Raw genomic sequence first — 314 nt, 5'->3', positions numbered from 1 at the left:
CTATAGTGGCTTTCTCTCAGTCAAGCACCTAATTAGTTTCACTGGGGTTAGAGGGGCGTGCAGTTACATGTACAATATATGTGCACGGTTTAAACCTACTACAGACAAGTCCTACGTGGTATAGCCATGAGCTGGTTCCCTTCTGGATCACATCGAGGCTTCTTCAGAGAATCTTTGCATTTGGTTTCACAGTAATTAAAATTTTAAGCAGCACACCACAAAGCTTATACCGTCATGTTTTTTTATCATCATGGAAATATTTCAAACATATAGCAGCCTTTTACCTACCTGAATTAAACATCTATAGAATAAAA

Source organism: Stegastes partitus, unplaced genomic scaffold, assembly GCF_000690725.1.
Source record: "Stegastes partitus isolate 25-593 unplaced genomic scaffold, Stegastes_partitus-1.0.2 Scaffold494, whole genome shotgun sequence".
Taxonomy (NCBI): Eukaryota; Metazoa; Chordata; class Actinopteri; family Pomacentridae; genus Stegastes; species Stegastes partitus.
The sequence above is the reverse complement of the archived record's forward strand: the minus strand, read 5'-3'. Positions refer to the sequence as shown.